Raw genomic sequence first — 15,496 nt, forward strand, 5'->3', positions numbered from 1 at the left:
TTGCTCACTGGTACACACTTGTGAGTACACATTTTGCACGTGAATTGCCCGTGAACGAAAACTCTCCACTTTGTTCTCCACTCAGCTTCACGAGCATGTTCACGGGTGAACCAAAAACTGAAATTTGTATGGGTTCACGAGATGGTTCACAAGTATGTACTAGGCTTTAGTGCGAAGTTTTGAGTTCGCTTTTGCTTGATATAGAACTCTCCAGCTGTGATGATTCTCATAGTATCAGCTGAAAGATTTTTAATTTTAAAATAAATTACCTCAAGCAAAAACATAACACTTTTCACTTACTCTCTGTTGTAAAACATTTAGCTTTTAGTGCCAGATCAAGAATGGATAGTCCAGGCTCTGGATCGGATTTCGTTGTAATTCAGTTCACCTAGTTGTTCAACATTTTTCTTATAGAGCGCCTCTGTGACTTTTTCGTCTTGTTTTAGACATACTTTTGCAATGAGAAAAACTTAAATAGCTAAAAGAAGTGATTTATTTGTTTATTAAAAATCACCTCCATGGACTAGAAGCATCACATCTTCTTTGTGCTTTTCTCTTCTCTGTTATTTTTTGTTTTCTTAAAGGAGAAATGCAATTTCTTCTAGTGGGATAAAAGTGAACAACTTGAGAAGCTTCTCGACTTCAGAATCTGGCATTTTCAAAAAGAACTGATAAAGAACAAATGGCGACATTTTTTCTTCGTCCAGCCAAATACCATTGCTAGCAGATTTTCCGAACTTGTCTTCTCCTTCGTTGGTCACAAGAGGAGGTGTCAATCCAAATACTGATTTCTTCTTTTATACTCTGCTGATAGTTTGTGGCCAGTCATTAAGTTACCCATTTGTTCACTGCCTCCCATTTGAAAGCGACAATTGTATTTCTGAAGGAAATGCAACCAGTCATAAGCTTGGAAAATTTGATATGCGAATTCGGTAAAGCTCATTCCAGCTGCACTATCAAGTCGCTACTGGACTGACAATATTGAGAGCATTGATCCCATTCGAAAGTGTCTTCCCATATTGGCAACAAAGTCTACTAAATGCAGATTTTCGTACCAAGATGCATTGTTGACGACTCTAAAAGAAAGATTATCAAAACGATTGAGTTTTTAAAGAACATTAGGTTTCTATTATAGTTACCTAATAGGAGATAGGTCATTTTTGTTTTCACTTTTGCCCCAAAGTCCATCCTGATGATTCTTGAATATTCTATTAAGGTGTTTTTCTATAACAATTAATTTGTCTTAATGACCGACAACCCTAGTTTATTTCGTTCTGTTTTTGTTTTGCCACTAGGATCACCGATAAGACCCGTAGTTTTTCCAACTAACGCAATTGGATTGTGTCTTTCTCGATGCCATGTAGAAGTCCAATTATTACCAGGAGATTGTCAACGTGTAGACTATCGGCAGCTGGATCAAAGCCGGCGTAGATTGTTTGTTGTTTACTTGTGAAAAGTTTTGCCATTTCCGGACTACCGTTTTAAGAAGAACAGAATATAATTCATTACGATTTCTTATAGTTTTTATAAACATACAAAACAATATACTACTTACACAGCGGTGCCTGGAAAGAGATCCTGAAAGAATCTAGAGCCAAGTTACGTAGGGAAATACTTCTTCGGATATGATGAGGGCACTTTTTATATCGATGAAATAGTAGACTCTGGATCATTTTGTATGAAATTATTTATATAATATAGATAAAACAGTTAATCAGGAGTACTATTAACAACTTTGTTTTTATAATTTTTCACTTTTGTGTTGATTTATTTAAAGTTTAAATTGCAGAAATTGTATTTTGTATTCTTTTTAATCTTCAATGTCAAAATACTTACCTGGCTGTTGATCTGCCAAAACTGGGTACAACTCAAATTGGGTCACGTTCGCATTGCAGTTCTAGGGTGCGCCTATACTTTCGGCATGATTTATTCTGTTTTTAGCTAAACTTTTCATAAAAATTATAGAATTTGTTTGCCAAAAGCCGTTGAATATTATTTTTAGCACAGTTTTCACTAAAAAGAAGTTGCAAAATTAATTTTTATTTCTTTTCGCATTAATTTTTCAATTTTTGAATTCAACGAATCTCTTTTTTGAACGGCTGAGTTCACCTCATAGTTTTTTCCCCCGCGGTTAAGCAATATGGGCACAAATTCCATAACAACTACATTCAAATTGGCTTGGTCCCATAAGAAATGCACGGGACAACTAACACATGCTTATACCTATGGACAAAATCCTCCCAATTTAGTTTGTAGGCCGAAAGAGAGCAAACCCATTAAGTCGGGACTCTAGATAATATATTTCCTCTATGGTTACATGTGTTACATGTGTTCCTGTTAAGCGGCATATACACGCATCAAAATCTCATCAAGCATGTGCGAGTGTGTTTGTAAAATCTTTTTCGCCTTGAACATACACACATCAAGCATCATTTCTTCTTAGATTTTGGATGTGAATGGATATGCGAATTTTTTGTTAGAAAAATATGAGTGACACGGACGTTGCATAGCTCTGGGACTAGCGCTGGCGTTAAAAATGAAGAGGACAAATTTGCGGAAAAAACGGATCTGGATAAAAGAGTGGCTGAAAAAACGAAATCAGTTTACACATAAAAATCTTTTAAATGAACTAAAATTAAGTTCGCCAAGTGACTTTAAAAATTTCGTTCGCATGAATGAGGACACATAGAACCAACTTCTGGAAATGATAACACCCAAAATTATCAGAAAAGATACCGAAATGCGAGAAGCTATACCTGTTAGTCAACGTCTGTCAATAACTCTTCGGTTTCTGGCTACAGGCAATAAATTTGCAGACTTAAAATTCATCAGTGCTATTTCTGAACAGTCTATTGGTCGAATTGTCATGGAAACGTTCGAAGCTATTATTGAAGTCCTAAACGAGAATATCAAAGTAAATAAAACTTTATTTTTTCAATGTAAATATTTTTTTATTTGTATTATTTTCTCTGTATTTTAAATCAAAATTAGAAATATAACTATTTAAATGATACAAAATTCCGAGAAACTTCAGTATTTTGGGGAGAAAAAAAAACCTTCCGAATGTCTTCACACTTGCAACGCAAAAACAAGAATAAGAATGATGCTTGATCAATCACGAATACACACTCTTCAACCACTTGTCAAGCATAGACCCCTGATTGAAGAAAAATCAAAACATTTTGATTTCGCGTCAAGCATACACACGCTTTATACGTGTTTCCATTTCACAAACACACTCTCACATGTTTGATGAGATTTTGATGTGTGTATATGCCGCTTTAGAGGTACAATACATCATCTGAATACCTTTTTTTGCCTGTATTGGTTTGATGGTAATTTCTGCTCACCTTCATTTGGCCGGTTACCACATAGTAGGGTGGAGGTGTATAAAGAATTTGAATTCAAGTTGAAAAAAAATAATAGTTGTTGAGTATTATAAATTAATATTGTCAGTCTGGCAACACCATAAATCTATAAAGCTTTTATTAATGATCATTAAGAATTATGTATACCTAATCTCTAGTTTGTAAGAATATGAAATAAAACACTCTTTTATTATCCATTGAACCATAAAAGTCTTTTTCTGTAGTTACAGTACACCACATAAATGGCGACGAGATAAAAAAAAATTAAAAATCAAGTTTTGATTTATTAATACAAATTTAAATTTATATTAGTTTCTTTTTTCGGTTGAAAAATTTTAATGATCGGTCCTGATAAAGATACTGAAATTGATAGTAAAACAAATATAATGACGACGACAACCGTATATCAAACAGCAAATTTGCCAGAATTTTCTCCATCAATTGAAACGTGGTTTGTGTGGAAAGAAAAACTGGATCTGCACTTTTGTGAAATAAATTGTGACGCCGAAAATACAAAAAAGGCTATTTTGTTAAAATCTATTGGTTCTGTTCCATACAATTTACTTCACAGCTTGTGTTCACCAAATTCACCAGTTTCAAAATCATTTAAAGAATTGTGCGATATTTTGGAGACTCACTACACACCTCCAACTATCATATATCGAGAACGTCGTAATTTCCATAATGCCAAAAATGGAGGCGAATCTGTGTCTCAATGGTTTGCTAAAGTTAAAAAATTAGCCATCAATTGCAAATTTGGAAATCACCTAGACGCATTTATTCTTGATAAATTTATTATGGGTCTACCAAATCAAATTTTTGATAAAATTTGTGAGGAGGATGAAACACTCACAGTTGATAAGGCCCTAAAAAAAGCATTAATTGCAGAAACTAAATTTTCAACAAAAGAAGAAGCAGCAACAGATTGCAGCGTGAACATTATTAAAAAGCTCAACAAGTACAACAATAAATTTAACAAAGGCAGCAGTAGCGGTAACAACAGTAACAAAAGCAACAACATTAACAGCGGTAATCATAGCGGACAAAAATCATGCAAGCATTGTGGATGGCGAAATCATATTTCCAGTGCATGTAAATTCAAGAGCAGCACGTGTAACTATTGTTCAAAGATTATACATTTGGCATCTATTTGTCGTTCTAAATTAAATAAAAGTGTAAATTATTTTTCTGATTCAGATGATATTGTAGTTAGTGATGACATTAATGTAAAAAATGAACTTGAATATTCTGTTTTTAGTCTCTCCACAGGTAATTCGTCTGATGTGTACTCGCTTTTGGTGGAATTGAATGGAACATCCATGAACATGGTTTGCGATACGGGTGCTCGGTGTACATTGATTTCAGCTTCAATATACCGAAATTTGCATAATAAGAATAAGCTTAGACAATGTAGCATACCATATGTTAATTATAATGGTGATCGAATTAAAATACTTGGTGAGTTTGATGCTACAATTAAGTACAGAGATATTAACAAAAATATAACAGTTGTGGTGTCTGATACATCTAATCCACCTTTGTTAGGGCGTTCATTTTTAAGAAAATTTAATTTTGAACTAACACAAATTAATTTAATTAATGATGATCAAAAGTATTCGGTTGTTATTGAACAGTTAAAAAGTGAATTTAGTGGTGTTTTCGATGAACAGTTGGGTTCGTACAACGGTCCGAAAATCTCATTACCAATAAGTAATGACGCAAAACCAATTTTTTTTAAACCGCGTTCCATTCCATTTGCCTGGAAAAATAGAATTGAGAACCAATTAAGGGACTTAATTAAGAAAGATGTTCTAGAACCTGTAGATAGTTCTGATTGGGGTACACCATTAGTCCCTATACTCAAACCAAACGGTGATTTACGTATATGCGGTGACTACAAGGTGACCTTGAATAAATATTTGGTGGATATAAAGTATCCATTGCCTCGAATAGATGAAAAGGCGGCAAGCTTTTCACAAAGCTTGATTTATCAAACGCCTACAATCAACTTATTTTAGATGATGAATCACAACTTTTTTGTACGTGGAGTACACATATTGGAACTCTAAAAATGAAACGTTTACCTTTTGGCGTTAAGCCAGCCGCAGCAATATTTCAAAAAACGATTGAAAATCTTTTACGCAATATTCCTTATGTTGTTGTTTATCAAGATGACATTACTGTCACTGGTAAAACCTTTCAAGAACATGTTCAAACACTGAAACTTGTTTTAAATAAGCTTCAAATAGCCGGTCTAAAGTTGAACAAAAATAAATGTTGTTTCTTTCAAACAAAAATAAAGTACCTGGGATTTTCCATTGACGAATTTGGGTTATCTAAAACAGATGAACGAATTTCGAATATTTTAAAAGCCCCTATTCCAACTAACGTTTCTGAATTAAGAGCATTCATCGGCATAATAAACCATTATTCGAAATTTATTGATAAATTTGCTGATAAAATGATTCCCTTATACCATTTATTACAGAAAGGAGTTTCATTTAATTGGTCAAAAGATTGCCAAAACACTTATGACTCAATTAAAAAGGAAGTCACTTCAGATAAAGTTTTGGTACATTTTAATGCGAAATTACCAATAGTTTTAACCACAGATGCTTCCAACAGTGCAGTTGCTGGTGTACTTTCGCATAAATATTCAGATAACACCTTTAAACCTATTGCTTTTATATCACGGTCCCTTTCGAAAAGCGAAAGAAATTACAGTACGCTTGAAAAGGAAGCTCTAGCTATAATTTTCAGTGTAACCAAACTAAGACAGTATCTACTAGGCAATCATTTTATTCTACAAACTGACCATAAGCCTCTCATATCAATTTTTGGTGAAAACAAAAGCCTTCCAATCATGGCAGCCGCAAGAGTTCAAAGGTGGGCATTCTTTTTGTCAGGCTTCAATTACACGATTCAGTACGTTAAGGGAAGTTTGAATGAAGCTGATAATTTATCACGTATTCCTCATGTTGTTTCTTTGGAAGATTCTGCCATTGAAGAAAATTATATCAACTTTGTTGAAAAAGAAAACAATTTAAGTCTTAATTTTAAAGACATTGCTATTGAAACAAGGCGAGCCCCTGTTTTGTCAAAAGTAAATCATGCAATTCAAAACGGTTTAGTCAAAAATTTAGATGAATCAGAATTCAAATCATTTAAAACTAATCGTTGGAATTGACGGTTGAGCAAAATTATATTTTGTGGGAATTTCGCTCTATAATTCCTCAAAAATTGCGTAATTTAGTTTTGAGCGAATTACACATGTCACATCTTGGCATCGTTAAAACTAAGGCACTTGCTCGATCATATGTTTGGTGGCCAAATATAGATGGTGACATCGAAAACTTAATTAAAAACTGCAACCCATGTCAAGAGTTACAAGCAAACCCAGAAAAAAGTCCATTGATTTCCTGGCAACCGACGTCTTCAGTTTGGAGTAGAATCCATATTGACTTTGCTGGTCCAATAAATGGTTTTCATTTTCTCATAGTGATTGATTCCTTCACTAAATGGGTCGAAGTTTTTAAGACCACCGAATTAACCACAAGATTTGTTATAAAAAAATTGAGGGAGCTATTTTGTCGCTATGGTATTATTGACACTTTAGTTAGTGATAATGGTCGACAGTTCACCTCCGAAGAATTTAAATACTTTTTAAAAATGAACAATGTAAAACATATATTAACAGCTCCAGGCCATCCAGCTACTAATGGCCAAGCTGAAAGTTTCGTTAAAATACTAAAAAAATCATTTTATGCTAACATTAAATCTGAAAAACAACCTGATATAGACACTATATTAAATCGATTTTTATGTGATTACCGTAATACAAAGCATTGCACAACTGAAGAATCACCAGCAAAATTATTTTTTGGCCGAACTTTGAAAACTCGATTTAGTTTATTGAAACCACCATTAATTAAAGATAATATTATCAAGAGTCAAATCAAAAGCCAACAGAATTTTAAAGGTAATCGTCAAATAAGTTTTAACAAAGGTCAAAAGGTTTACATTCGTGATTACAGAAATCCCAATAAACCAAGTTGGTCAGCAGCAACCATTGAAAATAAAATTGGGCCTCGTACTTATTGTTGTATCATCTCAAATAATAATTGACTAATCAAAAGACATTTAGATCAAATTCGGGGTGAAAACAGAAGCGATTCTCAGATAATTGATGCTGAGGTTATTGATAACGTTGCACCTGAAACACATACTATTACAAATACCATTCCACCTAAGGAGAGTACACCTCATGGCAGTTCCTCAAATCAAATTGAAAATGTAGGTTCTATTCAAAACAGACAATTAAGAGGAAGACGCGATAAAGGTAGAGCGATTTGTGAAAAGAAAACACATAAATAAATGTACTCTAACGTAATATCTTTTTATAGAATGTAAGTAATTTAAATTTGAAGTAATTTTCTTTTACTTTTTTTTTTAAATATAATAATTTGAATTTTGAATTGAATGATTTGGTAATAAAAAGCTCATGGAGAGCATGTTAAGTATTATAAATTAATATTGTCAGTCTGGCAACACCATAAATCTATAAAGCTTTTATTAATGATCATTAAGAATTATGTATACCTAATCTCTAGTTTGTAAGAATATGAAATAAAACACTCTTTTATTATCCATTGAACCATAAAGGTCTTTTTCTGTAGTTACAGTACACCACAATAGTAATAAGAAAACCTTAAGAAAATAGGATTTTGGGTAAATTTTTTTTTTCAATGTTAAGTCTTTGAAATAAAAAGGAAAACATTTTAAATGAATTATTTATAGAAAAAAAAGGGTGGCTGCTAAAAGTAAATACAAAAATTAAAGTGAAGGTCGAGTGCTGGGCAGAATCGAAGAAGGTGGTGAGTGTCTTAAAATTTTTTAAGTCTAGAAAGTTATTTATTGTTTCTTTTTTTTATGCCAGTTTAACTCTCGTTTTCTTTTTTTTTATATTTGATTGTGAGGTGCGAAAAAAAGATTGGTGTAAGACTTGTGTTCGGTCCTGTGATTTGTTTGTATAGTGCCCTAATAGATACATCCACAGAGCTCTTTAGGGGTAGGGATCTAGGGCTCCGTCGATTGCGTTTAAGCCTAGTACATACTTGTGAACCATCTCGTGAACCCATACAAATTTCAGTTTTTGGTTCACCCATGAACTTGCTCGTGAAGCTGAGTGGAGAACAAAGTGGAGAGTTTTCGTTCACGGGCAATTCACGTGCAAAATGTACGGGAACTGTTGGTGAAGCTTTGACATTTGGTTTGTTCATGTTCACAACGTGTACTCACAAGTGTGTACCAGTGAGCAATGTCAAAAGTTCACTTTCTCCACTGGCGAACGTTCACTTCACGAGGAAGTATGTACTAGGCTTTAAGATTAATTAAAAAAATACCGAAAAGGGTGCTTCTACGCAACGTAGAAACATAGACTACCAACCTGGCTTTTTTTTGTTACCATTTTCTTTTTGTTCTTTTTCTTGTTTTATGGTGTTAATTTTTTTGCTAAAATATTTTGTTTACACCTTTCTGTTGTTATACATTTTTTTACAAATCTAAACTATGCCTACTCTGTCATTTAAATACAAAAAAACTTCCGACCAAACGCCGGTAACGAAAAAAAAAAAAAAAAACAACAGTTTTTTTGTGTTTCGCCAAGCGAAACAATGAAAGCTTAATTTTCTTTTCAGGGGTGCCAGGGGTAGTGGAGTGAAAGTGAAACTAAGATGACCTGAAACCGATAATCGACCAACAATATTGGGGGTATCCAAAACTGGCCGCGGAAACCTAAAGTAGGGTGGGTAATGGCCCCACTGCACATCATCCGCAGTGCCCTGATATGGCAATAGTCCGTCCGGAGCTCAACAACCCCACCTAACCAAATCTTCCTATCTCTTTTTCCTACCTCATCCTTATCCTATCCTTCAACTTCACCCACCTCCTCTTGCCTCGCAACAGGTATAATTATAATCGAATCAATTTCATTGAGTGTTCGTTGACCAGAAGGCTCATGGCAAGACTACTTCAAAGTAAGTTTCACAAAAACCACAAACTTTGAAAGCACTAAATAATGTGTTTTTTTTTCAGCAACCAAACAAAACGAAGCAGTATTGCAACAATTCCTTCAATGAAGATGAATCGAAGTCGACTTGACTCTGCAGTTCATTTCATTCGACGACAAGCGCAGATTTTCATCCATTGTTAATCGGCCCTATCGAAGTAACCGTCGGAACGGAGTTCTCTCCAATTTCTACCGAATCGGAGACATTTTGCTTTAAGGTAGTTGTCCGATCAGCTGATCGGAAATTCTCTCCGTCAATGCTTTGCGATGAGATACTTGTTTGATTTTATTTTTGACAGATACAAACACAATTTTCCGAAGTCCTCCGACAAGTTCTCGTTTCGGAAAGTGTTTTCTTTTTTTAAAAAATAGCTAATTAAAATGTAAGTAATAAAAAAATTACCTTTATTTTCGTTTTCTTGTGTTATTAATAAAGGACGGTTTTTAATAACACACTGTCGGAAAGTGTTTTTCTTTTTTTAAAAAATAGATAATTAAAATGTAAGTAATAAAAAATTACCTTTATTTTCGTTTTCTTGTGTTATTAATAAAGGACGGTTTGTTTTTAGACAAAATAACAAAAACAAGCGCAATGTTCTCCTATTTTTTTATTTAGATTCAGCGTCTAAAAATAAACCAACGCTATACATTTTTTATAATTATTGCTTGTATAAGGTCAAATAAATAAATAAAACTTATGTTTCAACAGTTTTTTTTTCAATTTATTCTTTTTCTTTGACACTTCAAATGGAAACAAAAACATGTGTTTGAAATAGGGAGGGGACTTTCTTCGATAGTTTTGATTTAAAAATCGTTGCATCTACTTACATGTCTTAAAAATGCTAGCGCATTTTAATTGAAAAAATTGCTTTCTATAAGCAATAAATTACGTTCTGCCACCAATTTTTCATGGTTTAAAACGCTTATTGTCTTTATTTTATAAAATATTATCGAAAATATATCGCATTTTCGATACATCACTTAATTTGCCCATCTTTGCCTGAAATTTATATCCATCGCATTGCGTCGTCTCATGTCTGTAAAATTTCTTCCGATGACAGCTACCTCAAACCGGAATTCAATCTTTTTTCCTCGCAATTAAGGAAGATAAACGCATATTCCATAACAACTACATTCATAATCGCTGGTCACATAAGAAATGCACAGTATAACATATACTTAGCCTTATGGACAAACTCCTCTCAGTTTAGCTTGTAGGCCGAAAGAGAACGAATCCATTAAGTCAGGACTCTAGATAGTATAGGTTGTCTATTAAAAAAACCAGGATCATAAAACAAATAAGCCATGTAAATCGAAACTTTGAATACTGAAACAAGCAAGTAAGTAAGTAGGTAGAAACAGCCTTGCACACTCTGGTAAGAACTATCGAATACTCCCTAGATAAAAAGGAATACACAATGGTGGCCTTCTTTGATATTGAGGGCGCTTTCAACAACGTTGACACATCCGCTATCACTTCTGCTATGACGACCTTAAACGTCGAATACTCAATCTGTGAGTTGATTAATCTAATGCTTAAAAGCAGGATCATCAACTCCAGTTTGGGAGATTTTTGCACAAAAAGGTCTGTCAGTAGAGGCACTCCGCAAGGTGGTGTTCTGTCCCCTCTCCTGTGGAACATAGTGGTTAACCAACTACTAATATCCCTTGAGAGGGATGGCTGCAGAGTGGTTGCGTATGTCGATGATGTTGCTATCGCTGTCTCAGGGGAACATCCTACTACACTGAGAGACTTCCTCCAAAATGCACTCAATATGCTCACTAGATGGGCTGATAACTGCGGACTTAGTATTAATCCTCAAAAAACAGACCTCGTCCTTTTCACACGGAAATACAAGATCCCAGTAATTGTACCTCCTTCAATAAAAGGTATACCACTAATTTTTACCAATGAAGCCAAATATCTTGGTCTGATATTGGACAAAAAATTAAGTTGGAAATCCAATATACAGGAAAGAGTTAAAAAAGCTACAGTAGCTCTTTTCCTTTGCAAGAAAGCTATAGGAAGCAAATGGGGTTTTCAACCTCGCATAACCTACTGGCTATACACATCGGTCATCCGACCAATACTTATGTACGGGGTTGCAGTATGGTGGACTGCACTGGAGAAAGTCACATACTGTGACATACTCAGCAGAGTTCAGCGCACTGCATGTCTCTGCATAAGCGGGGCATTGAGAACCACACCCTCAGCAGCGTTAGACACTCTCCTCCATCTGACACCCCTCGACATCTTCAGTAAACAAGTGGCAGCGAGTACAGCGATAAGACTCAATGCCTCATCTCAATGGACCAACAACAATGTGGGACACTCCATCATTTTGAACCTCTTTGGTTCTATACCAAAGTACATAGACTACACTATACCTAAACCCCTATTTGGAAAAAACTTCCAGGTATCCATCCCATCCAGAGATGAATGGGAAGACAAAAAACTCCTGGATAAAGTATTCATTTTTATACAGATGGATCTAAGACAAATGAGGGAGTTGGTAGTGGTGTGTACTCAGAAAAGCTTAATCTAAGCATCTCATTCCGCCTCCCTAATCATTGTAGCGTTTTTCAAGCGGAAATTTTGGCGATCAAATAGGTTCTCTCCTGGCTAAGAGAAAACGTGATATCAACTTCTGATATCCGCATCTTCTCTGACAGTCAAGCTGCTATCAAATCTCTTGACGGTGTCTCGACCAAATCTTTGACGGCCCTAGATTGTCGATCGTCTCTTATGGAGATGGCGCAGCAATTTAACATTCACCTCTGTTGGGCGCCGGGCCACAGAGACATCACAGGTAATTGTAGAGCCGATGAACTCGCTAAAAATGGAACCGTCAAACCTATTTCACCTGAAAGGGAGAAGATAGGTATGCCGATAGATACATGTAAACTTATGCTAAAAGAAACAGCTTTTGCGATAGCAAATTCTAGGTGGCACAGCTTACCAACATGCGCAGCCACAAAACTCATATGGCCTTCACTGGACCTAAAGCGCTCTAAAGACTTGTTATCTCAAAGCAGACTTCATATTAGCTCCCTAATAGGTGTCCTTACAGGACACTGTCTTATAGGCAGACACGCAATACGACTTGGCGTAGCCTCAAATGACTTCTGTAGGAGCTGCATGGACGAAGAAGAAGAGGAAACAATCTCTCATCTCTTATGCACTTGCCCTGCTCTTTCACTCAGGCGCAAAAATTCATCTGAGGGACTACTCTTTTGATAATCCCAGCGAACTAGCTAAAAAGGATATTAAATATCTTCTTCGCTTTATAAAAAGCTCAAAATGGTTCTACTAGTTAGAAGTATTTCTCTAGATTCATGTGGTATCACATAGGCCGCAGCCACGTTAACCTAACCTAACCTAAGTAAGTAAGTAATTATTCAAAAAAAAATAAAGGTATAGTATGTACACATTTTTTTTTGTAATTATATGGATTCAAAAATTCATAAATTTAATAATATTAACACTAAACATTGCATTTTGCATCATAGCTCTGTTGAACCGTCTGTTGCGATCAAATATCATTGTTCTTGTTGTTCCTGTTGTTGTTATTGGTGTTGTTGTTGTTGGTGTTGTTGTTGTTGTTGGTGTTGTTGTTGTTGTTCTTGTTGTTGGTGTTTGTTGCCGTTGTTGTTGTTGTTGGTGTTATTGTTGTTGCTGTTGCTGTTGTTGTTATTGGTGTTGTTGTTTTTGTCGGTGTTATTGTTGTTGCTGTTGTTGTTATTGGTGTTGTTGTTGTTCCTGTTGTAGTTGGTGTTGTTGGTATTATAAGTGTTGTTGTTGTTTGTTGGTGTTGTTGTTGTTCTATCTATTATATTCTCTTATCAGTGCATTTCGATATTTCATAGCTTACTTCCTTACTTAAAGTGGCTCTACAGTCCTGTGTGAACTAGGGCCTCACCCAACAAACTTCTCCATCTAGCTCGGTCCCTAGCTAGATGTCTCCAGTTTCGCTCTCCAAGTTGGGTGAGGTCACCTTTCACTTGTGCGCGCTACCTGATCCGCGGTCTTCCTCTACTGCGCTGTCCTGTGGGTGTGGATTCGAAGACTCTCCGGACCGGAGCATTGGTTTCCATGCGCTCTACGTGACCCAGCCATCTTAGTCGTTGGACTTTTACCCTTCTGGTTAAGTCTACGTCGCTGTACAGCCCGTACAGCTCGTTGTTCCATCTTCTCCACCACTCCCCTTCGATGCATACGGGATCGTAGATCACACGAAGAACTTTTCTCTCTATAATCGACCCAAGGTGTTTCATCCGCTTTTGTCATAGTCCATGCTTCTGCACCGCATAGCAGGACGGGGATGATAAGGGTCTTATATAGCAACACTTTGGTCCCTCGAGAGAGGACTTTACCACTCAATTGCTCTCTTAAGATAAAGAAACAGCGGTTAGCAAGAGTTATTCTGCGTTTAAACTCAGCGCTGGTGTTGTTTCTGCGTTTACAGCGGCACCTAGGAAGAGGAAGTCCTACTACTACCTCAAAGTTACATCTGTCGATGGTGACGTTTTGACCAAGACGTCGATATTGTATGTCCTTTCTTGACGACAGCATGTACTTTGGTTTGACCTCACTACCCTGCAATGCATACGGGACCGTGATCACACGAAGAACTTTTCTCTCTATATACGACGCAAGGTGCTTTCACCCGTTATTCTCCGTTTGAGCGTAGGTAGACGAGTCCTTAACTACCTCAAAGTTACATCTATCGATGGTGACGTTTTGGCGACGTCGGTGTTGAAGTCCTTTGTTGACGACGGCATGTACTTTGTTTTACCCTCATTAACATTTATTTTTGTCGCCTCTGCCTAAATACTTTCAAAAGCCCCATTGACGTCACGCCGAGTTCTTCGAATTATTTCAATGTCATCACCATATGCCAGTAATTGGATAGACTTTTGAAACTTTACATCTAGTGTTGCTGTGGGAGCTCTGCACTATTCTTTCAAGTACAATGCTAAAAAAAATCAAATGAATTCTTTATTGTCATCTTGCACAAACGGAAGAGTTTGGCTGGGATGCAAAAACTAGACATGGCTCTATACAGCTCGTCCCTGTAGATTCTGTCATATGCGGACTTGAAATCGATGAAAAGATGGTGGGTGTCGATTTGGTGTTCTTGGGTTTTTTTCAGGACCGTAATGTGAATATTTGATCAACTGTTGACTTTCCTGGTCTAAAACCACACTGATAAGGACCTATTAGGTTGTTGACGATGGGCTTTAGAGAAGATTCTATAGGTGATGTTAAGTGGACTGATTCCTCTATAGCTGGTGGAGGATCGGGCAAACAATACTTAGGTTCCATTCATCGGGCATGCTTTCTTCCGACCATATCTTACAGATAAGTTGGTGCATGCTCCAAACCAACTTATCTCCAGCTGCTTTAAAGAGCTCGGCATTCAAGCCATCCGCTCCATCGGCTTTATTAGACTTCAGCTTAGATATGGCAATCTTTACTTCGCCTAAGCCGGAAGGATGGGATTGTTGGGTTTCGTCGTCTATGTTGAATGGATCATCCTGCCTGAGAGTGGAATTTGGTTCGTCGTCGCCGTTATACAGTCTGCAGAAGTGGTTCTTCCATATCCTCGGCATTGACTGCGGTAACACTATGATGTTTCCGCTTTCGTCTTTGCAGCCTTCGGTTCTAGGTTTACGCACCTGTGAATTTTGTTTCACCTGTTGGTTTCAAACTTCATTCCTGCTTTTAAACCTCTCAACATCTTCGACCGTACGCTTCTCATGCCCTCTGTTTTTCCTTCAGAGGTGGCTTCTCTGATTGCATCTTGGCAATGTTGCCTGGTTTTCGATACATTGTGTTGGCGGCAGAGAACTTCTAGAGAGGTTACTTGTATCTCGGTCGGAAAAGGATTTGGCGATCTCTTGCGATTGCAGCCGTTCGACGTTGTACCTTTTCCCAGTACCTCCCTGTTTTGCTTATGTCTGGAAATCCGAAGTGCTACATTGCCTACAACAAGGTAGTGGTCCGAGTCGATGTTAGCTCCTCGAAAAGTTCGTACATCCATAATGCTGGAAACGTGTC

General features: G+C 36.4%; 1 pseudogene; it reads right to left on the reverse strand.

Moving 5' to 3' along the window:
* Nucleotides 1–146: 146 nt before the first annotated feature.
* On the reverse strand, nt 147–1,673 carry LOC129950614 (tyrosine--tRNA ligase, mitochondrial-like; annotated as a pseudogene).
* Between the last annotated feature and the right edge of the window lie 13,823 nt (nt 1,674–15,496).

This window comes from Eupeodes corollae, chromosome 3, assembly GCF_945859685.1.
Source record: "Eupeodes corollae chromosome 3, idEupCoro1.1, whole genome shotgun sequence".
Taxonomy (NCBI): Eukaryota; Metazoa; Arthropoda; class Insecta; order Diptera; family Syrphidae; genus Eupeodes; species Eupeodes corollae.